The sequence below is a fragment of the Pinus tabuliformis genome, chromosome 2_1 (genome assembly GCF_031772625.1).
Source record: "Pinus tabuliformis cultivar Carrire ecotype Pingquan chromosome 2_1, CPIR1, whole genome shotgun sequence".
In the NCBI taxonomy this organism is placed as follows: Eukaryota; Viridiplantae; Streptophyta; class Pinopsida; order Pinales; family Pinaceae; genus Pinus; species Pinus tabuliformis.
In genome coordinates, this window is record NC_142299.1 from 24,898,392 (window position 1) to 24,924,929 (window position 26,538).

The window sequence follows — 26,538 nt, forward strand, 5'->3', positions numbered from 1 at the left end:
CGCAAAACGAGACAAACACGCGACGCAATAAAATCGTCAAGCGCACCTGACCGCGAAGTTCCGCACTGGCGCTGGCGCGATCCCACCCGCGAGGATCCCTTCCACTGGCTCCGCCGCGCCACACAAAAAGGGAGGAGGGTGCAACACTAGGACTTCCCGGGAGGTCACCATCCCAGTACTACTCTGGCCCAAGCGCGCTTAACTGCGTAGTTGTGATGGGATCCGGTGCATTAACGCTGGTATGATCGCACCCGCAAAGATCTCGCCCCCTCCCCCTCTTCAAGGGAGACCGCCAAGCCACGCGCAGGGCATGGCTTCCACCCATGGCCCTCCGTCCGACACCGTTCGCCACAGCGTGGGAGCTCGCCCTCTTCCCCGACTTGGCGGCGCGCCCCGCCGCGCCCCGCGGGCAGCGAGCAGACCAGGGGAAGAACGAAGGGGGGAAGGGAAGGGAAGGAGAGAGGGAGGGGAGAAAAAGGCGTCAGTTCCGTGACCACCGACGGCGCTGCGTGGAGCTCGCGCTGTCTTTCCGTGCGTGATCCGCGACTCTCCCGAAATTCGAATTCCCACAAAAAGCAGATACGATTCAACAAACCTCTTACCCACTCTCCCTCGCGTCATCTTCGCTACAGTGACGCGAACGGTCCTAGATTCATCACCCACTGCCCCAAGTGCGCTCCGATCCCGCTCGAGACTTCCGACTAGGGTGACAAATCCGTGCCCCGTTCCCGAGTTTCCCTCGGAGCAGTCCTCTGTTTCCCTCAGTGGCGCTCCCCCTCCCCCCTTAATGCTCGGGCGACATCCTCATTTGTGGGATTCCATTGCGCATCAATATATAGGCAGCCCCGCGCCGCAAAACGAGACGAACACGCGACGCGACCCAATAAAACCGTCAAGCGCGCCTGACTGCGGAGTTCTGCACTGGCGCCGGCGCGATCACACCCGCGAGGATCCCTTCCACTGGCTCCGTCGCGCCGCACAAAAAGGGGGGAGGGTGCAACACTAGGACTTCCAGGGAGCTCACCCATCCCAGTACTACTCTAGCCCAAGCGCGCTTAACTGCGGAGTTCTGATGGGATCCGGTGCATTAACGCTGGTATGATCGCACCCGCAAATATCTCGCCCCCTCCCCCTCTTCAAGGGAGACCGTCGAGCCACGTGGAGGGCATGGCGCCCACCCATGGCCCTTCGTCCGACGTCGTTCGCCGCGGCGCGGGAGCTCGCCCTCTTCCCCGACTTGGCGGCGCGCCCCACCCCGCCCCGCAGGAAGCCAGCGGACCAGGGGAAGAACGAAGGGGGGAAGGGAAGGGAAGGAGAGACGGAGGGGAGAAAAACGCGTAAGTTCCGCGACCACCGACGGCGCTGCGTGGAGCTCGCGCTGCCTTTCCGTGCGCGATCCGCGGCTCTCCCCAAATTCGGATTCCCACAAAAAGCAGATACGATTCGACAAACCTCTTACCCACTCTCCCCCGCGTCATCTTCACTACAGTGACGCGAATGGTCCTAGATTCATCACCCACTGCCGCAAGTGCGCTCTGATCCCGCTCGCGACTTCCGACTAGGGTGACGAATCTGTGCCCCGTTCCCGAGTTTCCCTCGGAGCAGTCCTCTGTTTCCCTCAGTGGCGCTCCCCCTCCCCCCTTAATGCTCGGGCGACCTCCTAATTCGCGGGATTCCATTGCGCATCGATATATAGGCAGCCCCGCGCCGCAAAACCAGACGAACATGCGACGTGACCCAACAAAACCGTCAAGTGCGCCTGACCACGGAGTTCCGCACTGGCGCCGGCGTGATCGCACCCGCGAGGATCCCTTCCACTGGCTCCGCCGCGCCGCACAAAAAGGGGGGAGGGTGCAACACTAGGACTTCCAGGGAGGTCACCCATCCCAGTACTACTCTAGCCCAAGCGCGCTTAACTGTGGAGTTCTTATGGGATCCGATGCATTAACGCTGGTATGATCGCACCCGCAAAGATCTCGCCCCCTCCCCCTCTTCAAGGGAGACCGCCGAGCCACGCGCAGGGCATGGCGCCCAACCATGGCCCTCCGTCCCACGCCGTTCGCCGCGGCGCGGGAGCTCGCCCTCTCCCCCGACTTGGTGGCGCGCCCCGCCCCGCCCCGCGGGCAGCCAGTTGACCAGGGGAAGAACGAAGGGGGGAAGGGAAGGGACGAAGAGAAGGAGGGGAGAAAAAGGCGTAAGTTCCGCGACCACCGACGGCGCTGCGTGGAGCTCGCGCTGCCTTTCCGTGCGCGATCCGCGGCTCTCCCCAAATTCGGATTCCCACAAAAAGCAGATACGATTCAACAAACCTCTTACCCACTCTCCCCCGCGTCATCTTCGCTACAGTGACGCGAACGGTCCTAGATTCATCACCCACTGCCGCAAGTGCGCTCCGATCCCGCTCGCGACTTCCGACTAAGGTGACGAATCCGTGCCCCGTTCCCGAGTTTCCCTCGGAGCAGTTCTCTGTTTCCCTCAGTGGCGCTCCCCCTCCCCCCTTAATGCTCGGGCGACCTCCTCATTCGTGGGATTCCATTGCGCATCAATATATAGGCAGCCCCGCGCCGCAAAACGAGACGAACACGCGACGCGACCCAATAAAACCGTCAAGAGCGCCTGACCGCGGAGTTCCGCACTGGCGCCGGCGCGATCGCACCCGCGAGGATCCCTTCCACTGGCTCCGCCGCGCCGCACAAAAAGGGGGGAGGGTGCAACACTAGGACTTCCAGGGAGCTCACCCATCCCAGTCCTACTCTAGCCCAAGCGCGCTTAACTGCGGAGTTCTGATGGGATCCGGTGCATTAACGCTGGTATGATCGCACCCGCAAAGATCTCGCCCCCTCCCCCTCTTCAAGGGAGGCCGCCGAGCCACGCGCAGCGCATGGGGCCCATCCGTGGCCCTCGATCCGAAGCGGCTCGGCGCAGGAGCTCGCCCTCTTCCCCGACTTGGCGGCGCCGCCCGCCCCGCCCAGCGGGCAGCCAGCGGACCAGGGGAATAACGAACGGGGGAAGGGAAGGGAAGGAGAGAGGGAGGGGAGAAAAAGGCGTAAGTTCCGCGGCCACCGACGACGCTGCGTGGAGCTCGCGCTGCCTTTCCGTGCGCGATCCGCGGCTCTCCCCAAATTCGGATTCCCACAAAAAGCATATACGATTCAACAAACCTCTTACCCACTCTCCCCGCGTCATCTTCGCTACAGTGATGCGAACGGTCCTAGATTCATCACCCACTGCCGCAAGTGCGCTCCGATCCCGCTCGCGACTTCCGACTAGGGTGACGAATCTATGTCCTGTTCCCGAGTTTCCCTCGGAGCAGTCCTCTATTTCCCTCAGTGGCGCTCCCCCTCCCCCCTTAATGCTCGGGCGACCTCCTCATTCGCGGGATTCCATTGCGCATCAATATATAGGCAGCCCGCGCCGCAAAACGAGACGAACACGCGACGTGACCCAATAAAACCATCATGTGCGCCTGACCGCAGAGTTCTACACTGGCGTCGGCGCGATCGCACCCGCAAGGATCCCTTCCACTGGCTCCGTCGCGCCGCACAAAAAGGGGGGAGGGTGCAACACTAGGACTTCCAGGGAGGTCACCCATCCCAGTCCTACTCTAGCCCAAGCGCGCTTAACTGCGGAGTTCTGATGGGATCCGGTGCATTAACGCTGGTATGATCGCACCCGCAAAGATCTCGCCCCCTCCCCCTCTTCAAGGGAGGCCGCCGAGCCACGCGCAGGGCATGGGGCCCACCCATGGCCCTCCGTCCCACGTCGTTCGCCGCGGCGCGGGAGCTCGCCCTCTTCCCCGACTTGGCGGCGCGCCCCGCCCCGCCCCGCGGGCAGCCAGCGGACCAGGGGAATAACGAACGGGGGAAGGGAAGGGAAGGAGAGAGGGAGGGGAGAAAAAGGCGTAAGTTCCGCGACCACCGACGGCGCTGCGTGGAGCTCGCGCTGCCTTTCCGTGCGCGATCCGCGGCTCTCCCCAAATTCGGATTCCCACAAAAAGCAGATACGATTCAACAAACCTCTTACCCACTCTCCCCCGCGTCATCTTCGCTACAGTGATGCAAACGCTCCTAGATTCATCACCCACTGCCGCAAGTGCGCTCCGATCCTGCTCGCGACTTCCGACTAGGGTGACGAATCTATATCCCGTTCCCGAGTTTCCCTCAGAGCAGTCCTCTGTTTCCCTCAGTGGCGCTCCCCCTCCCCCCTTAATGCTCGGGCGACCTCCTCATTTGCGGGATTCCATTGCGCATCAATATATAGGCAGCCCGCGCCGCAAAACGAGACGAACACGCGACGCGACCCAATAAAACCATCAAGCGCGCCTGACCGCGGAGTTCCGCACTGGCGCCAGCGCGATCGCACCCGCGAGGATCCCTTCCACTGGCTCCGTCGCGCCGCACAAAAAGGGGGGAGGGTGCAAAACTAGAACTTCCCGGGAGATCACCCATCCCAGTACTACTCTAGCCCAAGCGCGCTTAACTGCGGAGTTCTGATGGGATCCAGTGCATTAACGCTGGTATGATCGCACCGGCAAAGATCTCGCCCCCTCCCCCTCTTCAAGGGAGACCGCTGAGCCACGCGCAGAGCATGGCGCCCACCCATGGCCCTCCGTCCGACGCCATTCGCCGCGGCGCGGGAGCTCGCCCTCTTCCCCGACTTGGCGGCGCGCCCCGCCCCGCCCCGCGGGCAGCCAGCGGACCAGGGGAAGAACGAAGGGGGGAAGGGAAGGGAAGGAGAGAGGGAGGGGAGAAAAAGGCGTAAGTTCCGCGACCAGCGACGGCGCTGCGTGGAGCTCGCGCTGCCTTTCCGTGAGCAATCCGCGGCTCTCCCCAAATTCGGATTCCCACAAAAAGCAGATACGATTCATCAAACCTCTTACCCACTCTCCCCCGCGTCATCTTCGCTACAGTGACGCGAACGGTCCTAGATTCATCTCCCACTGCCGCAAGTGCGCTCCGATCCCGCTCGCGACTTCCGACTAGGGTGACGAATCCGTGCCCAGTTCCTGAGTTTACCTCGGAGCAGTCCTCTGTTTCCCTCAGTGGAGCTCCCCCTCCCCCCTTAATGCTCGGGCGATCTCCTCATTCGCGAGATTCCATTGCGCATCAATATATAGGCAGCTCCGCGCCGCAAAACGAGACGAACACGCGACGCGACCCAATAAAACTGTCAAGCGCGCCTGACCGCGGAGTTCCGCACTGACACCGGCGCGATCGCACCCGCGAGGATCCCTTCCACTGGCTCCGCCGCGCCGCACAAAAAGGGGGGAGGGTGCAACACTAGGTCTTCCTGGGAGGTCATGTAAGGCCCTCGCGACTCGGGTAGGTGCGCGACGAGCGAGCGCCCCTTCACACGACGGTCGAGCGGTGGACACGACCCGGGGTAGGCACACACAACGATGGGCGGGCGCCCTTGCACGACGGGCGGGTGCCCCGTCCACGATGGGCGCGGGTCTACACGGGCGGATCACCCGACGAGTTAACAAACGGACAAGTCACCCGGTGGCGTGACGAGTTGGGGGGCGCGGGCCTGCATGGGCGAGTCACCCGGCGGTGCGACGAGCTGATGGACACGGGTCTGCGATGTACAGGCGAGTAACCCGACGGGGCGGCGAGCTGATAAGCGCGGGCGAGCGTGGATATAACAGCGGGCACGGCGGAACAATGAGTGGGCGCCCCGGTGAGCGACCCGTGAACGATGGACGGGCGCCCGGGCGGGCGACCCGCCCCTGTGACGAAACAGCGAGCCGGTTGCGACGATAATGTGCGACATTTCAGAAGCGACGAAGGGAAACACTTGAAATAAAATCAAGTGTTGAATATGGTTTATATGCGTTGTCAAATGGAGTGAGGCCGACATGTTATTATGTATGTTGCGGGCGTATGTGGTGAAGCCTTAAGGCTAGACACCCCTTCCATAAACCCACAATGGAGTACGTATAAACATAAAAGCTTGGGCTCATTTGGAGCAACGAATAAACACATAAGCATATTATATGGAGGAACATATAAATATGTGTGGGTTAATTAAAATAATAAGAATATAATAATAATATATACGTGGGCTTATATGTGTAAGGTGGGGTCGGCCATGAGTGGTGCACCCCCCTTAAAACACATGGAGAAGAGCGTATATATTATGGAGGATGAAGCTTCATTTCTCCATCGAACTTCACTTGCTCTCCTTCGCATAAGGACAAGAGGGAAGTGCGAAAGTCTTGAGATATGCGCATATCTCATGCGCATTGGAGTTGAAGAGATCTCGCATGTCTTAAGGCTTGGTTATGTGAAGTATTATCTTGGTTGAGGAAGTTTTGTACACGGTCTTGGTGCAGAATTGTATGAGCGTCTTGGTGACCCGTGTGGGGACCCGCTCTTGGGCAAAGGTGCACAAATGTGTATGTAAAAGGCTGTCTTGCCGTGGTTGTAATATTTTCTAAGTGTTGGCCTTGGACTTTGCCAAGCACACTTGTATGATGTATTATTGAAGATTTTCACAATATATTATTATTGGGCGGACTTGTTCGGGAGTTGCCCCTCCCTCTATAATTGTGTGCAATTGTTATGTTCTCGGTTTAATTGCATATTGATTATGAAAGTGTATGAAGATAAATGCATTTTACTTAATTGAGAAAGATGAATTAAGTATGTTAATGTGGAAAGGCGTAGTCCATGTGCATGAGTATTGTTAAAAAGAAAGTGCAGGGTGGTGCCGCACCTCGCCAGACACGGTTGGAAGACTACCGTAGGCTTGGGGGCATGACAGGTCACCCATCCCAGTACTACTCTAGCCCAAGCGCGCTTAATTGCGGAGTTCTGATGGGATCCGATGCATTAACGCTGGTATGATCGCACCCGCAAAGATCTCGCCCCCTCCCCCTCTTCAAGGGAGACCGCTGAGCCACGCACAGGGCATGGCGCCCACCCATGGCCCTCCGTCCGACGCCGTTCGCCGCGGCGCGGGAGCTCGCCCTCTTCCCCAACTTGGCGGCGCGCCCCACCCGGCCCCGCGGGCAGCCAGCGGACCAGGGGAAGAACGAAGGGGGGAAGGGGAGGGAAGGAGAGAGGGAGGGGAGAAAAAGGCGTAAGTTCCGCGACCACCGACGGCGCTGCGTGGAGCTCGCGCTGCCTTTCCGTGCGCGATCCGCGGCTCTCCCCAAATTCAGATTCCCACAAAAAGCAGATACGATTCAACAAACCTCTTACCCACTCTCCCCCACGTCATCTTCGCTACAGTGACGCGAACGGTCCTAGATTCATCACCCACTGCCGCAAGTGCGCTCCGATCCCGCTCGCGACTTCCGACTAGGGTGACGAATCCGTGCCCCGTTCCCGAGTTTCCCTCGGAGCAGTACTCTATTTCCCTTAGTGGCGCTCACCCTCCCCCCTTAATGCTCGGGCGAACTCCTCATTCACGGGATTCCATTGCGCATCAATATATAGGCAGCCCCGCACCGCAAAACGAGACGAACACGCGACGCGACCCAATAAAACCATCAAGCGCGCCTGACCGCGGAGTTCCGCACTGGCGTCGGCGCGATCGCACTCGCGAGGATCCCTTCCACTGGCTCCACCGCGCTGCACAAAAAGGGGGGAGGGTGCAAAACTAGAACTTCCCGGGAGATCACCCATCCCAGTACTACTCTAGCCCAAGCGCGCTTAACTGCGGAGTTCTGATGGGATCCAGTGCATTAACGCTGGTATGATCGCACCGGCAAAGATCTCGCCCCCTCCCCCTCTTCAAGGGAGACCGCCGAGCCACGCGCAGAGCATGGCGCCCACCCATGGCCCTCCGTCTGACGCCATTCGCCGCGGCGCGGGAGCTCGCCCTCTTCCCCGACTTGGCGGTGCGCCCCGCCCCGCCCCGCGGGCAGCCAGCGGACCAGGGGAAGAACGAAGGGGGGAAGGGAAGGGAAGGAGAGAGGGAGGGGAGAAAAAGGCGTAAGTTCCGCGACCACCGACGGCGCTGCGTGGAGCTCGCGCTGCCTTTCCGTGCGCGATCCGCGGCTCTCCCCAAATTCGGATTCCCACAAAAAGCAGATACGATTCAACAAACCTCTTACCCAGTCTCCCCGCGTCATCTTCGCTACAGTGACGCGAACGGTCCTAGATTCATCACCCACTGCCGCAAATGCGCTCCGATCCCGCTCGCGACTTCCGACTAGGGTGATGAATCCGTGCCCCGTTCCAGAGTTTCCCTCGGAACCAGTCCTCTGTTTCCCTCAGTGGCGCTCCCCCTCCCCCCTTAATGCTCGGGCGACCTCATTCACGGGATTCCATTGCGCATCAATATATAGGCAGCCCCGCGCCGCAAAACGAGACAAACATGCGACGCGACCCAATAAAACCGTCAAGCGCGCTTGACCGCGGAGTTCCGCACTGGCGCCGGCGCGATCGCACCCGCGAGGATCCCTTCCACTGGCTCCACCGCGCTGCACAAAAAAGGGGAAGGGTGCAACACTAGGACTTCCCGGGAGGTCACCCATCCCAGTACTACTCTAGCCCAAGCGCGCTTAACTGCGGAGTTCTGATGGGATCTGGTGCATTAACGCTGGTATGATCGCACCCGCAAAGATCTCGCCCCCTCCCCCTCTTCAAGGGAGACCGCCGAGCCACGCGCAGGGCATGGCGCCCACCCATGGCCCTCCGTCCCACGCTGTTCGCCGCGGCGCGGGAGCTCGCCCTCTTCCTCGACTTGGCGGCGCGCCCCAGCGGACCAGGGGAAGAAGGAAGGGGGGAAGGGAAGGGAAGGAGAGAGGGAGGGGAGAAAAAGGCGTAAGTTCCGTGACCACCGACGGCGCTGCGTGGAGCTCGCGCTGCCTTTCCGTGCGCGATCCGCGGCTCTCCCAAAATTCGGATTCCGACAAAAAATAGATACGATTCAACAAACCTCTTACCCACTCTCCCCCGCGTCATCTTCGCTACAGTGACGCGAACGGTCCTAGATTCATCACCCACTGCCGCAAGTGCGCTTCGATCCCGCTCGCGACTTCCGACTTGGGTGACGAATCCGTGCCCCGTTCCCGAGTTTCCCTCGGAGCAGTCCTCTGTTTCCCTCAGTGGCGCTCCCCCTCCCCCCTTAATGCTTGGGCAACCTCCTCATTCGCGGGATTCCATTGCGCATCAATATATAGGCAGCCCCGCGCTGCAAAACGAGACGAACATGCGACGCAACCCAATAAAACCGTCAAGCGCGCCTGACCGCGGAGTTCCGCACTGGCGCCGGCGCGATTGCACCCGCGAGGATCCCTTCCACTGGCTCCGCCGCGCCGCACAAAAAGGGGGGAGGGTGCAACACTAGGACTTCCCGGGAGGTCACCTGTGACGCCCTCGAGTCTCGGGCAGGCGTGCACGATGGGCGGGTGCTCTCGTGCACGACGGCGAGTGCATTTTGACACCACGACGAGCGGATGGGCGGACCTCCGACACTTGGGCGGACCCGACAACGGGCGGACCCGATGATGGGCGGACCCGGCGATGGGCGGCCGACCCATGGGCGCACACCTTGCTACACGATGGGCAGCGGCATACGACGGACAACGGATGGGCGGATGCGACAGCAAAAGGTAGCGGGCAGCGTGCGACGAAATGACGAGCCGGTTGTGACGATATTGTGACGATATTGTGACGAGCTTGTACGACAGGGATATGACAAAATGCGCTTGGACAGAAACAAGGCTAAGTGTGGACGAGCATACTAAAGCACATAAATACATATCGTGTGAAGGCTTATAAGCATATATAAATATGCTTGGATTATTAAAACAAAATATAGTATGTGGGGGCTTTTATGTAAATGATGGGGGCAACCGTGAGTGGAGCATCCCCTTTAAAAACATGAAAAGAAAGCATATTATATGGAGTGTGAATTAATAAGAATAAAATATAATATAATAATGTAAAATAACATGATACGTGGGCTTTACATGTTCATGAGTGGGGTCGGCCATAAAGTGAAGCAGCCCCTTGTAAACATAAGGAAGGCAACGTATAAATGGATGGAAGTGAGCCTCATTTCATCCATCGACTTTCGCTCAAGTGATCCTCGCATAAGAGGTAAAGAAAAGTGCTAAGATTCTTAAGGGAAATGCGCATTCCTCATGCGCATAAGGAATAAGGGGAATTTCGCATATTTTTGGAGATTGGCTTATGTGGAGGTCTCGGTTGAAGGAGATTCGATACACGGTCTTGTGTAGGATTTGGAGGAGTGTCTTGGTGACCCGTGTGGGGGCACGCTCCTGGACAAAGGTACATAATGGTGTATGGTTAAGGCTTCTTATGTCTTGTTGTATTGATTCTAAGTGTTGGCCGTGGACTTTGTCCGGCACACTTGTACATTTGTATTATTGGAAAAGATCATAATATATTCGGGCAGACTTTCGGGAGTTGCCCCTCCCATTCTTCTCGATTGTTTTGCAATTGTTATTCGGTTAAATTGCATATGATAATGTTAAGAATGGTTTATGAAAATTGATGAAGATTAATGCTTATGATTATAAGTGAAGACATGTTTATATCGGTTTAAAGCTGATTATATTGGTTAAGGTGTAGTCCATAAACGTTAACTTGTTAAAAAGGGAACGGTCGGTGGTGCCGCACCCCGCCGGGCACGGAAAAAAAGTTACCGCAGACTTGGGGGCATGACATCACCCATCCCAGTACTACTCTAGCCCAAGCGCGCTTAACTGCGGAGTTCTGATGGGATCCGGTGCATTAACGTTGGTATGATCGCACCGGCAAAGATCTCGCCCCCTCCCCCTCTTCAAGGGAGACCGCCGAGCCACGCGCAGGGCATGGCGCCCACCCATGGCCCTCCGTCCGACGCCGTTCGGCGCAGGAGCTCGCCCTCTTCCCCGACTTGGCGGCGCGCCCCGCCCGGCCCCGCGGGCAACCAGCGGACCAGGGGAAGAAGGAAGGGGGGAAGGGAAGGGAAGGAGAGAGGGAGGGGAGAAAAAGGCGTAAGTTCCGCGACCACCGACGGCGCTGCGTGGAGCTCGCGCTGCCTTTCCGTGCGCGATCCGCGGCTCTCCCCAAATTCGGATTCCCACAAAAAGCATATACGATTCAACAAACCTCTTACCCACTCTCCCCCGCGTCATATTCGCTACAGTGACGCGAACGGTCCTAGATTCATCACCCACTGCCGCAAATGCGCTCCGATCCCGCTCGCGACTTCCGACTAGGGTGATGAATCCGTGCCCCGTTCCCGAGTTTCCCTCGGAACAGTCCTCTGTTTCCCTCAGTGGCGCTCCCCCTCCCCCCTTAATGCTCGGGCGACCTCCTCATTCGCGGGATTCCATTGCGCATCAATATATAGGCAGCCACGCGCCGCAAAACGAGACGAACACGCGACGCGACCCAATAAAACCGTCAAGCACGCCTGACCGCGGAGTTCCCCACTGGTGCCGGCGTGATCGCACCTGCGAGGATCCCTTCCGCTGGCTCCGCCCCGCTGCACAAAATGGGAGGAGGGTGCAACACTAGGACTTCCCGGGAGGTCACCCATCCCAGTACTACTCTAGCCCAAGCGCGCTTAACTACGGAGTTCTGATGGGATCCGGTGCATTAACGCTAGTATGATCGCACCCGCAAAGATCTCGCCCCCTCCCCCTCTTCAAAGGAGACCGCCGAGCCACGCGCAGGGCATTGCGCCCACCCATGGCCCTCCGTCCCACGTTGTTCTCCGCGGCACGGGAGCTCGCCCTCTTCCCCGACTTGGCAGCGCGCCCCAGCGGACCAGGGGAAGAACAAAGGGGGGAAGGGAAGGGAAGGAGAGAGGGAGGGGAGAAAAAGGCGTAAGTTCCGCGACCACCGACGGCGCTGCGTGGAGCTCGCGCTGCCTTTCCGTGTGCGATCTGCGGCTCTCCCCAAATTCGGATTCCCACAAAAAGTAGATACGATTCAACAAACCTCTTACCCACTCTCCCCTGTGTCATCTTCGCTACAGTGACGTGAACGGTCCTAGATTCATCACCCACTGCTGCAAATGCGCTCCGATCCCGCTCGCGACTTCCGACTAGGGTGATGAATCCGTGCCCCGTTCCCGAGTTTCCCTCGGAGCAGTCCTCTGTTTCCCTCAGTGGCGCTCCCCCTCCCCCCTTAATGCTCGGGCGACCTCCTTGTTACGAAGTAATTTGTCACTGTCTCCCTGTCAGTCTCCCTACTGTGTCATGAAATCAAATGCACCATGCTCATGCTCTCTAAACTGGCCAAATGACCCACTTTGCCAAGTTTTATTTCATCAGCGTGACTGTTATTAAAATAACCGCGCTGACTAGCGGTTGATAGTGTAACTGATGCGCTGCCAGCGCGGAAGCACACGGGTTTTCCGCGCTGGTCGAATTTCATGAGCCAACGCATCCTATGAAAGTATTAAGCCGCGCTGACACAGCCTGCTCCATTATTAAGATGCGCTGTCAGTGTTACAGTTCAGTTATATACCCGCGCTGATCCAGTTTGGGTGAATTTGTTCCAACAGCCAGCCTTCCAGATGACTCCAGACTTGGTTGTTGGCTTTGTGGGTATCGCCCTCCCTTCTATGGCATGTCTGTTCGTCATTTGAAACCACATTCCTTGAAGATAAGCTCATCCTCCCACCATTCATGTAGACTCCTTCTCCTATTTAAACCTCTACCATTACCATGAACAGCTAGTTTGGATAGTGTGGAATTCATAGTGCTTAGGGTGTTGTTGCTAGTAGGTAGTTGGTGTGACAAGTGTGGATTTGCTAGAGGAAGCTTAAGGAAGGTTGTGAGTATTGCTTGTGTGAGAAAGAGCTTTGTCTTGGGAGAATCTACCTTCAGGGGTGAATGCTTAAGAGACTTGCTAGCTGGACCCTCTAGAGAAGGACTCAGCGTCAGAACTTTGGTTCTACCTTTCTCTGTTATTGATTAATAATAGATGACTACTGTTATGGTTCCATTCTCATTTGTCTTTGTAATGGTTAATGTGAATTACATCCTTTCTGACTGATGTATAATTGCTTTTATTAGATTTCAGGCTTGTGTTTGTCTTTCTCTTCATGTGTGCAGGTATCTATTCACGAAGATCGTGGAGGATCGTGACCGGCCAGAGCGAAGGAGCGAGAGCGGCATCTCTTCATCAAACAATAGCGTTGGAAACCAAGTAGGTGTTCATTACCTCTCTTTTATTTGCAATTAGGAACTTTCACAGTAGCATTGATTGATTGTTGCTAGACCCATTCTGGGCTAGTAGGGATCGCCTCTATCCGTAGAGGGGATTTACCTCTCCAACAATTTGGCGACTCCGCTGGGGAGCTGGCCTTTGTCTCTTTTTGTTCATTTTTGTTCTTGAGTTTGATTGTTTCTCTCTGTTCAAAAATTGGGGATTAGTTCTCTGCTTTTAGACTTCCTGGTTCAGTCTGGGAGGTGTATTAATTGTTTAAAGAGTTCTGGCCTTGGTTTGGGAGTTTTTGGCTTGAGTCTGCCTTTTTTTTAGCCTCAGCGCGGTTTATATCAAAACAGTCGCGCTGACAGCGCATAGCTGTCTCTTTGACCCCGTTGTCATCGCGCTTGTACGTAAAACAGTCGCAACGGTTCTGAAATCGAACTAGTGCGCTTGAGTCGTGTTCTTTCGCGCTGACAGCGCTTTGTTGCTACGCGTGACCTCTGGTCAGCGCATTGTTGCTGAGTGTTACCCGCGTTGATCTTGTAAAATTGAATTTGTTTCAATTTTGCCTCCTGAGCCTGTTGGTTTGCCTATCTCCTGCTCTTTCTATTTGGTTTATGACTTGATATTTATTGTTCGAATTGTAAAACACTTGCTTGCGAAGTCTTGTCGGACGAACCTTGTTTTGTGTCCCGTGACCTAGTGCCATCGTCCCGTTTTCATTGGACTGAGTTTGTTTTATCACTCGTTCACAAAGATTCGTTGTTGCTTGCCTTTGCTATTGCGGAAACCTTCGTCTTGTTGCTTTCTTTGCTTGGTTGTTTGAGGTGATTGTCGTTGAACCAGTCCTCGGATTGTTTCACTGCCCAGACACAGATCACAGTTGCTTGGGTTCGATCAGCGCTTTTCACGCTTGTTGTGTTTCTCATTGAGTGATTTTGTTTCTCTTTGCACGGTATTGCTGTCTCTCAAAATTCATCTTAAGTGCACAGTGCCATTGAAAAAGAAATCAAACTAATGTCTTTTGCATTCAATAGTTAATGAAAAGAAGAGCATTTCACTGATTTGTGTTCTCAAAAGAAAAATTTCATTTCTTTGTCATTAGCTGCATTAGATTGTTTGATTGATTGAGTTCATTTTGTTTGATTGAAAACTCTTAACCCTATCAAAGTTAGAATTCATCGAACGGAATGGTATTCTTTGGCATGTAGTTTGCATCTAGGTAATTGTGAGAGATCATACGATAAGGCTTGAAACCGAAACTTAATTCAAGATCAACCATAAAATAAACCGAATAAACTTTAAAACGCATAGGAACTTAACGCAAACATCTAGAGGTCTAGTTTAGAGACGTGTTCCGGCGTCTTTAAACATAGTCACTATTGTTTCACATTACGGTTGGGCGATTCCTCCTTCTGTGACTCGATAGTGGTCTAACACGGACTGTGCTCCCACGTACCGTCGCGTATATAGGGAGACCCCACTAGGCTTTTATCCTTGATCCATAGGAAGCCGAGTCTGCCGCCCTGCGAACCGTAACGCACCGAACATAGCATTCGGGAAGATTGACTGCAGTACGGAAAGTCCTTGGTTCTCATACGATTGCCAAGGTGTATAAGCAGTTTTACGGATTGCTTGGTAAACCCTTTACCTAGAATCTCCAGAGCAGTCACTTTTGATCCTTTTCGGACTCCCTAAAAGAAAAGGTGCCAGTGAGCGTCTTGTCACTTCGTGCTCATTAAACATTCGAAGGAGACTAGAGTCATCTTTTTGTCCTTTTCTCGACTCTTGAAACATGAAAAGGTCAAGTTTAGTTCCTGTGTCTTAAAAATTTATTCGGCCACGATAACATTACCTGGTTAGTTCTTGCGTGCGTTAGCTTGAGTAGGGTCTTTATCGTTAGTTTGCTTTAGGATTTTGTGTGGGGTTTGTCATCCTGGCTGACCCGTCAACTCTCGGTCCAAGTGATCAAGGTTCTCCATCTTCTGTTGCTCCTGAGGTACCAGTTGTAAGCGATACTCTTTCGGTTATCCCGAGTATCCAGCCTATCAACGTACGTGCCCCGGGCGACGAGGATTACGAAGAAGATTGGAACCCTATCTGGGAGCCTGACGAGGACGATATCCCTGTTACCCCTCCCGGTATGTCGTCTCCGATGTCCACTTCCCACATGGATGAGACATCTCCCAGCGCAGGTGAGACACCCGTTGTGTCAAATATTGAATCTCCCATTCCAGCTACTTCTCCACTCCCCCCATGATATCAGTCGATGAGGGATAGAATAGCTGCCAGAATGCCTTCCACGACTATATGGGATCCTAGTGTCATTGCCACCACGGAGCCCTTTCTTTCACAACCCCCTAATACACCTGTTACCTCAATTCCCACGATTCCAACTGTTTGTGTAGCGTACTCAACTCCGGTCGTCAGTGCTATGACAGCATCCTCATCTACGAACCCTGGGGCTGGTCCCTCTCACAGTCAAGTGAGTAATGGCCAGCCGGGACTTTCGTCTGGAGTCATCGACCCTGCACAAAGTGCTCAACCCTCCTCTGGTCCTGTTCCAGGAGGGGGGCCGTATGATGCCCATGGGCAACCCATTGTGGACCCGAATTACCAAGGCCCACTCTTTTATTATGATTCTACCGGTCAGTACCTCCAGTTCGCTCAATCCGCGCCTCTTCAACATTTTGTTGAAGTCTCAGTACCATTATCCATTACTTATGACGCCGGTACTCATTCTTTTCATGGGGGCCAGGCAATTCCTGGACAGCCTCAAGGACCACCTAATCTAGGCCAGCCACCTTATGTACAAGCCCCCCAAGGGCAACCACTTTATGGCCAGTCTTACCCAGGACAATCTGGGGGCCCACAAGGACAACCCTACCCGGGACAACCTCCGGCCATTGGTGGTCCATCTTTTTCCTATCAGAGTCAACCTTCTGGTTATCTGGGGCAACCTGGTACCCAACAAGGTTACCCGTATGGACAACCAGGACAGCCTTACATCCAACAAGGCCAACCTGGTCTCCAGCAGGGATATCCCGCCGGACAAGCTAGGCAAAACTATATTCCTCAAGGTCAACCAGCAGTCCAACAGGGGTATCCTTCTGGGCAAGGGGGGCAACCCTACGTACAGCAGGGCCAACCCACTGCTCAGCCCATGCATCCTCCTGGGCAAGGGGGGCAACCCTACGTACAGCAGGGCCAACCCACTGCTCAGCCAGTACAACCTTCCGGACAGGCGGGCCAGCCTTCTATGCAGCAAGGTCAACCCACTGTCCGCCCTAATCATCCATCTGGACAGGCTAGCCAACCGCAAGGTCAACCAGCCGTCCAGCCTGCTCGGCCATCTGTTCCGCAAGGACAACCCTTGGTTGCTCAAGGACAACCTGGCACCCAGCAAGTACGTCCTTCTAGGCAAACAGGTCCATCCCAAATTCAACCAGGCCAACCTTCCGGCCAGATGATCCAAGCCCAGCCAGTTCAAGGACATTATTCTGGGCCTCAAACTCAAATGGGTTATCAAATGCAAGGCGGGCCAGGGCCCCAACCTTCCTACCAAGTGCAGCCTTCTTATCAGGCTCAGTATGGAGCCCAGCAAATGTATGGCTACCAGCAACCCCAGGGGCAGACTCAGTTTACCCCTTATCAAAACTATCAACAGATGCAGGTCACGCCTTACCAAAATTATCAGTATGTTGCACCTGCGGGTCAAGTTGCTAATACATGGGGTGCTGGGGGGCAGACCCAGGGACAACTGTCTGCATATGGTCAGAATCCGTATGGACAGAACCCCTACGGGCAAGGTCCCTATGGGCCAGGCCCTTTTGGGCCGGGTCCATCTGGACAGAGTCCATGGGAGCAACCACCACCTGGTTGGAACCCTAGTACTGCCTCGAATCCACAGCCACAAATGTCCTTTAACCCTCAGTTGCCATTCTTAGCGACATTGGAACTTCCGGATGTGTCCAAGTTGACGAATGATCCCATTCTTCATAATCCGTATTGGCCACCAGTTCCAACTAAAATACCCAGTGATTGTCCAAAATTTGATGGCAAAGCTGATGAAGATCCTTGTTGGAGAGGTAAATCCCCTCTGCGGACAGAGCCGGTCCCACTAGCCCAAAATGGGACTAGCAACAATCAAATCACGCTACTACGCAAGTTCCTAGTTGCATATTAAAAGTGCATTACGAGAACCAACCTGGAGTCCAACGCTAATGTCAAAAGAAGAGTTGACACTCCCGTTCTCTTGCTCCGGCAGGTCACAATCCTTGCGATCCCCGCATATGGATACCTGCACATGCAAAGAACGAAACGAGAACAAGCATAAAATCCACTAACATACAACTATATTTCAGTCAGAAAGGAAATAAACCAAACATTATCATGATGAACAATGAGATTGGAACCATAAAAGTAGTCATTTATTAATGAATAATAAGCAGAGAAAGATACAACCAAGGTTCTGACGTTGAACCTATCCTTTGGCTGGGCGAGCAGCTATGTATGTCTTGCAATAGACCTTCTCTCTCTCAGGATTCCGGCAGCATAACCTCCCTATGCTTCAAGGCTCTTACTATCACTCAGGACAAGCATAATCACAACTAGCATTACTCAAAAACTAGCTTGTCTAATGCATGAGGACAAACTTTTATAGATGGAGAAGGGAGGAAGATACAATGCACCAGGACACCCATTGTGGATTGACATTATCTCCGAAAAGCCATTGTGGATAGATGTCAAGGATAGATGATGACTCTCGACCTCTATCAGATGGATTTTATCCTCAAAAGACTTCGTGATCTGAAGGGAAAAAACATATGGGTGCGCGTTTGTCAAAAATCATTACCAAACTTGGTTGGCACGAGTGTTGTTCTAAGACAGAGCGCCAATGGTCGCACCCCCTTTTGAGGATCTCAGTGATTGGCGCAGATAAGACACTGTGGACCCGCTCCAATTGAAAAAGGGCACTTTCCAGGGATAATTTGCAGAAGGTGTCTTCAGGGAACATGAAGTACATACTCATGGGAACATAATGCAAGTGTTTTTAGACTATGTCACTGCTCACAGGTCCCGGAATGCATCCTCCAATGTATGGAAACAGGGGTAACAGGGACGGTGACCAATGGTGACAAATTACTGTGTAACAGATGCCCCCTAAAGCATGAGGCCCGAGAGAGAGAGAGAGGGGTGAAATGCTTTACAAGAACACCTATAGCTGCCGCCAAGAATCTGCATTGAGAGATACAATTGATAGCTCAAATACATGATGTACTTGGTATGGTCGCAGCCATCCATAAGAGAGTACATGATAATCTAGATCCATAGTATGGACGCAGCCATCTGGTTAGGATCAATGAATTGACTCATGTATGGTCGCAGGCATCCAGTGAATGAGTCATGTATCAAGAATCACGCCTGGATTACAACAGACACAATCCAGGGTCTTGCGCTCCATCTCGACCCGAACAGAAGTACAAGTTCAAGCATGTGAATATATGAGCTGAAGTCGAACATGCATGAACATCGTCTGATTACCAGTCAATATTGAAAACCGTTAACAGACACGAGAGGTACCACCAATAATGACAATGGCCCTCAAGGTAATATAGGTACAATCTACGGCGTGTGAATTAGTGATCTGAAGTCGAACACCCGTAGAATCATTCGCTCGGAGGCCAATGATGAAAACCTCACGTCGAACATGAAGAACCTGCCATTGAGGCATGCAGGCTCCAAGGCACCGGCAGGGAGTCTCTAGATCAGCTTCCTGGATAATGAGCTGAAGTCGACAGGAAGTGACCTTGATCGAAGGTGGGCCATAATGTTTCCCACATCATCGACACGAGACAGAGAGATAATGTTGTGAATCAAGATTGTGCGAGCTATCAGAGGGAGGTTGTTTCTTTGCAGAGGTCAACTTCTCTTGAACATATCGGCGGCACGTCAGTGGAATTGGCAGTATTTGACATCAATGTATCAGAGGTCATGATGACAAGGCAATGAGCAGATGAGAGGTCAAATAGGAGTACCCAAGTCCACGGAAGCAAGTGAAAAATATGAGATGAGATATTAACAAGCATAAACAAGCAAAATTCACTCAATGCAAGGAGAACCAAATCTGAAATACCAAAATGAACTTTCAAAACAAAGAAAAGCACACAGACCTTCAATGAACCATGTGATCTAAGTTCAAATGAAGTCAAGCAAAAATCCAAACAAGCTAGAAGTGAATTGCCCAGAAGCACGGAATAACAAACTTAAACAACTACTAGACAGGTGCGGAAAACAACCAAAAAGTTGACTGGATAATCAAACCAAAACTTCCCACAGAAGGCTCGACATGCAAAGCCACTAGATGCTCTAGGGCTGGGATACAAAATCGATAGAAATAAGCAAACAACTGAAGAATAAAGGTAACAACCAGTCAAACAGAGGTCCAACACACTTCCAGAAGCTGCAAAAGATATACAAAAACAAAAATCTGAGTTTAAGGAGCTTTCAACTAACAAACTGGCAAAATTCACAGAGCTGGCGCGACTGTCAGCCTGCAACTTGCGTTATTCAGGAATTGGCGCGAGTTGCTGTTGTGCAACCTGCGCCAACTGGCGCGATTGTCAGAGGAAAAAACGCACCAACCGCATTTTCTGACCCAAAAAATAAATACAACAGTCCAGGGTCTGGTCAACAATACTCAGACAGGTCTAAGAGAAGAAAACAACTTCAAAGCCAACCCAGAAAGCTCATTTATCCAAGCAGGCAAGAGAAAACTAACATGCAAGACAAAACTCCAAGCCGTTCGGTTCATAAACCAAACCGGAGATCGACTGAAGTGGCTTTGATCTACTCCGCTAATGCAAAGCAATAGCGTTTCAAAGGCTGCCTGGCCGTGCTTCAGACTCCATCCAAGGTTTATGAATCAAACAACAAATAGCTCTTCCCCAGTGAAGTCGCCAAATTGTTGGAGAGGTAAATCCCCTCTGCGGACAGAGGCGATCCCACTAGCCCAAAATGGGACTAGCAACAATCAAATCACGCTACTACGCAAGTTCCTAGTTGCATATTAAAAGTGGATTACGAGAACCAACCTGGAGTCCAACGCTAATGTCGAAAGAAGAGTTGACACTCTCGTTCCCTTGCTCCGGCAGGTCACAATCCTTGCGATCCCGGCATATGGATACCTGCACATGCAAAGAACAAAACGAGAACAAGCATAAAATCCACTAACATACAACTATATTTCAGTCAGAAAGGAAATAAACCAAACATTATCATGATGAACAATGACATTAGAACCATAACAGTAGTCGTTTATTAATGAATAATAAGCAGAGAAAGATACAACCAAGGTTCTGACGTTGAACCTATCCTCTGGCTGGGCGAGCAGCTATGTATGTCTTGCAATAGACCTTCTCTCTCTCAGGATTCCGACAGCATAACCTCCCTATGCTTCAAGACTCTTACTATCACTCAGGACAAGCATAATCACAACTAGCATTACTCAAAAACCAGCTTGTCTAATGCATGAGGACAAACTTTTATAGATGGAGAAGGGAGGAAGATACAATGCACCAGGACACCCATTGTGGATTGACATTATCTCCGAAAAGCCATTGTGGATAGATGTCAAGGATAGATGATGACTCTCGACCTCTATCAGATGGATTTTATCCTCAAAATACTTCGTGATCTGAAGGGAAAAAACATATGGGTGCGCGTTTGTCAAAAATCATTACCAAACTTGGTTGGCGCGAGTGTTGTTCTAAGACAGAGCGCCAATGGTCGCACCCCCTTTTGAGGATCTCAGTGATTGGCGCGGATAAGACACTGTGGACCCGCGCCAATTGAAAAAGGGCACTTTCCAGGGATAATTTGCAGAAGGTGTCTTCAGGGAACATGAAGTACATACTCAGGGGAACATAATGCAAGTGTTTTTAGACTATGTCACTGCTCACAGGTCCCGAAATGCGTCCTCCAATGTATGGAAACAAGGGTAACAGGGATGGTGACCAATGGTGACAAATTACTGTGTAACAATCCTCAAGCCCATGTTATGACCTATCACCTCTGGTGTTCATCGAACTCATGGCTTGATGATTCTATCTGGCTCCGCCTCTTTCAAAGAACTCTCACCGGCTCAGCCGCTAAGTGGTACATTGAGCTGAATCGCGGCACGTTCCAAGATTTCAACTCGTTGGCTATGGCGTTCTTAACTCATTTTCAGTTACCCATTCGGTACGAGACAAGGACACATCTCCTCACGTCTCTCAAACAGGACACAGCGACCCATATATCTGATCATATACATGAGTGGAGAAGGCGTCGTCGCTTGATCAAAATTTGGATTCCTGATCAACTCCTGACCGATTGGTTCACAACTTCCTTTGTCCCTGCGATTGCACGAGACATAGCCATGGGAGCTTGTGTAACTGAAGAGCAAGCGATCGCGCGAGCTTAGTACCTAGACTTAGTATACTCTCAGTCGGGTACTCTATATGATTATTTGCCAGACGCCCCAAGGCCTGGACAGCCCAAGGCTCCGCCCAGACCATCTGTTGATGGAGTCATTGGCTCTGTTAATTCGTCATCGAAGAAATCGGTCGTGAACCCTGGGAAGCAAAAACAGAACGCTTCTAATGGAAATGCTCCTCAGGGCCAGTCTAATCCTGGAAGTACCTCCAAGGTAAACGCCGTTCAGTCCACCGCAGCGAATAAATCCTCAAAAGGGAAAAAGAAAGGGAAAGCTAAAGACAAATCTGGACAGCCCAAGCAGGATTCCCCTAAGCCTCCACCCGAGGAAGGAGCTAAACAAAAACCTAAGTATCCTTGTCTCATCTGTGATGAGGATCACTACACTAAGGACTGCCTAAGGCAGTCCGAAGTTAGTCGGTTATTGAAAGGTGCTCCTGGGACTCCTGTCGTGCTCAAAGAGCCTTTCCCTTCCCAGCAGACTCAAATGGTGGCAGACCCGTCTCAACCCTCTTCCTCGTTCGGTTCTCAAGTGTTCATGGCCGGAACGATTCCCATCCATGTTTCAACTCGAGCGAAAGACTATCCATCTCGTGCCGGGAAAGAGCCGGAGGTTCCCTCCAGCGCTCCTCCGTCTAGTTCTGGTCCTCTCCACATCGAAAGGCCCAGCACTGAGACGATCCCCCGACCCCCTCCAAAAGGTGTACTCAGGAAGTCATCTTACAACCCTAATGCTCGTGCTGCCCAGCTGTTGGTTAGGTAAATCCCCTCTGCGGACAGAGGCGATCCCACTAGTCTAAAACAGAACTAGCCACAATCAAACCACGCTGCCACGCAAGTTCCTAGTTATGCATCAAAGGTGAATTAAGAAGACCAACCTGGAATCCAACGCTGTAGTCGAAGCAAAGTTGATATTCCCGCTCCCTCGCTCCAGCAGATTATAAACGGACACCTGCACATGCAAAGGAAGAAACAGATACCAGCATAAAATCCACCAAGGCACAACTATATTTCAGTCAGAAAGGAAATAAATCACACATCACTATAATAGACAATGAGATTGGAACTATAATAGCAGTCGCTCATTAATTAATAATAGACAGGAAAAGTTACAACCAAGGTTCTGACGTTGAACCTCTCCTCTGGCTGGGCGAGCAACTATATGTGTCTTGCAATGTATCTCCTCTCCGGCAGCATAACCTCTCTATGCTTCATTATCACTCATGATAATCATAACTAGCATTCCTCCAAGAACTCAAGAACTCAACAACTAGCACTAGCTTGTCCAATGCATGAGGACAAATATTTATAGATGGAGAAGGTGGAAAGATTCGATGAACCAGGACACCCATTGTGGATTGGCATTATCTCGGAAAAGCTACTGTGGATAGTTGTCAAGGATAGATGATGACTCTCGACCTCTATCCACTGGATTTTTCCCCTTTAGGCTTCGTGATCTGAAGGGAATAAATCATATGGGCATGCTTTTGGCAAAAATCATTACTAAACTAGGTTGGCGCGGGTGTTGTTCTGTGACAGAGCGCCAGTGGTCGCGCCCTCTTTTGAGGATCTCAGTTATTGGCGCGGGTAAGATACTGTGGACCTGCGCCAATGGAAAAAGAGCACTTTTCAGGGATAATTTGCAGAAGGTGTCTTCAGGGAACATGAAGTACATACTTAGGGGAACATAATGCAAGTGTTTTTGGGTTATGTCACTGCTCACAGGTCCCGGAATGCGTCCTCCAATGTATGGAAACGGGGCGATAGGGACAGTGACCAATGGTGACAAATTACTGTGTAACACCAGCACTATAGCATTGTTGAGGACTTAGCTCAGGCTCCGTCTGCTATGTCCGCTCTAGAAGTCCTCCAGAGCTGCCCCTCCCAGAGGAAGTCCTTGCTATCAGCTATTGGTGGCATCGACCTGGCAGATTCAGATTTGATTTCTTTCGATCTCGAGGGTTTTACACAGAGACTGCCTCACCAAGTCGCTTTCCTTATACAGGTCATCATCAATAGCAGAACGATTCATCGTACTGTTATTGATGAAGGTGCCTCAACCTGCATCATGTCCATTGCTTTCTGGAAGGCGATTGGTTCCCCTACTTTGAGTCAGTCTCCTACGACGTTAGAAGCTTTCGATGGAAGAGAGTCCCGTCCTTACGGTATCCTCCAACGCTTGCCCATCTCTTTGGAAGGGAAGACCCTGTGAATAAAAAGCAAGGCACTATCCGGGTCTGTGTTGACTACCGTGATATCAATCGTGCCTGTCCGAAGGATAACTTCCCTACGCCCTTCATCGATCAGCTTATTGATGAGTGCGCAGGAAGTGAAATTTACTCGTTTATGGACGGCTTCTCTGGCTATAACCAGATCAACATTGCACTCACAGACCAGCATAAGACGGCTTTTATTTGTCCTTGGGGCACCTTCGCTTATAAGAAGCCTCCTTTCGGTCTAAAGAATGCCAGCGCTACATTTCAGCGTGCAATGTCTTATGCCTTTCATGACATTCGTCACATTGTACAACCTTATCTGGATGACCTCCCAGCTCATTCAGCTAAGCGTCAGGATCATCCCTCTCATCTTCGCGAGATTTTTCTCCGCTGTCGACACTACCGCATTAGGCTTAATCCTCATAAGTGTGTCTTCTGCGTAGAATCAGGCCGACTGCTCGGGTTCATCGTCTCCCGAGAAGGCATCCGTCTGGATCCCCTCAAATTTGAGGCCATCTTGAATCTTCCTCCCCCTGCCTATTTACAGCAATTACAGAGCTTGCAGGGCAAAGCAAATTTCCTCAGACGATTCATTCCGAATTATGCCGAGGTGGCTAAGGGATTCACACGGTTATTAAAGCGAGACACACCCTTTCGTTGGGATGCCATCGCCCAGGAGTCTTTCGAGCGACTCAAGGACCTCCTTGTCTCGGCTCCACTATTAAGACCTCTGAACTATCACCGTGATTATACTCTCTATCTAGCTGCCGCTGACACCACCATCGGCATGGTTCTGGTGCAGGATGATGATGATGGCAACGAACACGTTATCTATTACCTTAGTCGCAATCTCTTGGTTACGGAAACTCGCTACGCTTATGTCGAGAAGTTGGCATTGGCAGCTGTCTGCGCCGTCCAACGATTCCGGCACTATATCCTATTGCGCACTACAACCGTGATTTCCGACTGCAACCCAATGACCTACATCTTGTCGCGTCAGCTGCTGGGGGGCAAGTACTCGAAATGGATTGTCATCCTACAAGAGTTTGACTTGGAATTTACTGCTGCCACGTCTAAGAAATCTCTGGTCTTTGCAGAATTGCTCTGTTCTTTACCATCCCCTTCTGCACCATCTCGTTCGGAAGAGCATATCCCGGATGAAACGTTGTTTCTAATCAGCACCCTCGACCCTTGGTATGGGGACATCATAGTATATTTGCAGACGTCTTCCTTCCGTCCTAATGTATTGAAAGACGCTCGACAGAGGATTCGTCACCAATCTCAACCCTATCGCATTATTGGCGATACCCTGTACCGCCTCGGCGTTGATTCTGTTCTCCGTCGATGTTTGACTCTCAAGGAGGCTGAGCGGGTGTTGAATGACTGCCACTCCGGTGCTTGTGGCAGCCACATGTCCGGATATGCCACCGCCCAGAAAATCCTCTGTGCTGGTTATTTCTGGCCTTCTATCTTCAAGGATTGCATCCTTGCCGTCCGTGCATGTCATGAATGTCAGGTCTACCAACGGAAAATGCGTGCACCTCCTGCACCACTGCACCCTGTTGTTACCGTAGGTCCATTTGCCAAATGGGGCATCGATTATACGTCCTGTAACCCTCGTTCGGCTGGGGGGCATGGGTATATCATCGTTGCGTTGGATTATTTCACCAAATGGGCTGAAGAGATGCCTACATTGAACGAAGACGGTTACACAGCGGCGCAGTTTTTGTTTAATCATGTCATTACTCGGTTCGGAGTCCCCCAGGCTATCGTCACGGATCACGGAAAACATTTCTGTAATCACATGATGACGGAACTAACGACTCAGCTAGGCTTGCGTCAAGATAGCTCGACGCCGTATTACCCTCAATCCAACGGCCAAGTTGAAGCTGTGAACAAAGTTTTGATCACAATGCTCCAACGTATCGTGAATACGCACAAGTCTAACTGGCATCTGATGTTGTTCCCCGCCTTGTGGGCCTATCGGACCTCTGTGAAGGACGCCACCAGTTTCACTCCTTTTCAGCTTGTTTATGGACTGGAGGCCACCCTTCCTGTTGAGTGTGAGATTCCTTTGTTAAAGTTAGCTGTCGAGTTGCTTCCTAAAACCACTCCGGTGGAAGAACGGCTTCTTTATCTAGAACGGCTAGACGAGGCTCGTCGCTTAGCCTCTCTAGCTATTGAAGCACAGAAGAAGAGGGTTAAGGCTCACTTCGATAATACTATTCAACCTCGCTCCTTTGTTGAGGGAGATCTAGTACTGCTCTATGATCAAGCTAAGGATAAGCTGGGGGCAGGTAAACTCGAATCCATGTGGCTAGGCCCCTATATCGTAAAGAGAGTTTTGCAAAAAGGGGCATATGAGCTGATCGACTACGAAGGAAATCCTCTTGACAAGCCCCACAACGAGCTCTATTTGAAGAAATACTATGCATGATTTCGTGCACCTAGTTTGTACATACGTGTGTTTTTAGCAAGTGTGTTATGTGTGCATGATTTCTTGTTTTGCTTTGGTGTGAAGGCGTGTTTGCCTCTTATTGTGTTTTCTGCCTCTTGTGCAGATGTCTAGTACACCCTATGTTGGTTTCGCTGATGGCGCCTGCCGTAGCACTTGCAATTTGTCTTCTGCGGCGTGGGCGATCTACGATCCTCACGGCGAGTTGCTAGATCTTCAAGGTGTGTGCTTGGGTCGTACCACCAACAATGTTGCGGAATACAGT

At 52.3% G+C, this 26,538-nt stretch overlaps 6 non-coding genes and 3 pseudogenes across 6 annotated transcripts; all 9 read right to left on the reverse strand.

The window, feature by feature from the left end:
- Positions 1-135: 135 nt before the first annotated feature.
- Positions 136-253, reverse strand: LOC149198557 (5S ribosomal RNA; annotated as a pseudogene).
- A 738-nt stretch (positions 254-991) lies between these two features.
- LOC149198558 (5S ribosomal RNA) lies at positions 992-1,110 on the reverse strand. The gene has a single exon (XR_016254029.1). It is a non-coding gene; the product is annotated as a 5S ribosomal RNA (ribosomal RNA).
- Positions 1,111-1,848: 738 nt separating this feature from the next.
- LOC149198559 (5S ribosomal RNA) lies at positions 1,849-1,967 on the reverse strand (annotated as a pseudogene).
- Positions 1,968-2,705: 738 nt separating this feature from the next.
- Positions 2,706-2,824, reverse strand: LOC149198560 (5S ribosomal RNA; annotated as a pseudogene).
- Positions 2,825-3,555: 731 nt separating this feature from the next.
- On the reverse strand, positions 3,556-3,674 carry LOC149198561 (5S ribosomal RNA). The gene has a single exon (XR_016254032.1). It is a non-coding gene; the product is annotated as a 5S ribosomal RNA (ribosomal RNA).
- A 737-nt stretch (positions 3,675-4,411) lies between these two features.
- On the reverse strand, positions 4,412-4,530 carry LOC149198562 (5S ribosomal RNA). Its single transcript, XR_016254033.1, has one exon. It is a non-coding gene; the product is annotated as a 5S ribosomal RNA (ribosomal RNA).
- Positions 4,531-7,594: 3,064 nt separating this feature from the next.
- LOC149198563 (5S ribosomal RNA) lies at positions 7,595-7,713 on the reverse strand. The gene has a single exon (XR_016254034.1). It is a non-coding gene; the product is annotated as a 5S ribosomal RNA (ribosomal RNA).
- A 735-nt stretch (positions 7,714-8,448) lies between these two features.
- On the reverse strand, positions 8,449-8,567 carry LOC149198564 (5S ribosomal RNA). Its single transcript, XR_016254003.1, has one exon. It is a non-coding gene; the product is annotated as a 5S ribosomal RNA (ribosomal RNA).
- A 2,901-nt stretch (positions 8,568-11,468) lies between these two features.
- On the reverse strand, positions 11,469-11,587 carry LOC149198565 (5S ribosomal RNA). Its single transcript, XR_016253999.1, has one exon. It is a non-coding gene; the product is annotated as a 5S ribosomal RNA (ribosomal RNA).
- Positions 11,588-26,538: the final 14,951 nt, after the last annotated feature.